Here is a 361-nt window from a genome sequence, read left to right as displayed (position 1 = left end):
CAATTAAAATTTCTGATAACAGTGTTTAAGAATTACATTACCTCAAATCCCCCTGGATTTTTCATCTTGTGACTTGCTTTCATTGTATCTGTAATATTTATAGCTGTAAAATATAAAATATGGCACTTATTAAGTGCCCAAAACACCTGGTAAAATTAATTACTTCTGTAGCATTATGTCCTACTGCTAGTTCTACTACTAATAGCAATCAACATTCCTTCGGTGCTGATTAGCTGCCCAGTACTACTGTATTCGTTCACTATGCATTGATTTGTTGTCCCTGTGCATATAGGCAGGTGCTACTACTGATGTTTTTCATGTTCTACCTGAAGAACTGAGGCCCAGAGAGGTCAAGCACTGG

This window comes from Chinchilla lanigera, unplaced genomic scaffold, assembly GCF_000276665.1.
Source record: "Chinchilla lanigera isolate Chin_1 unplaced genomic scaffold, ChiLan1.0 scaffold00329, whole genome shotgun sequence".
Lineage (NCBI taxonomy): Eukaryota > Metazoa > Chordata > Mammalia > Rodentia > Chinchillidae > Chinchilla > Chinchilla lanigera.
This window is presented reverse-complemented; position numbering follows the sequence as displayed.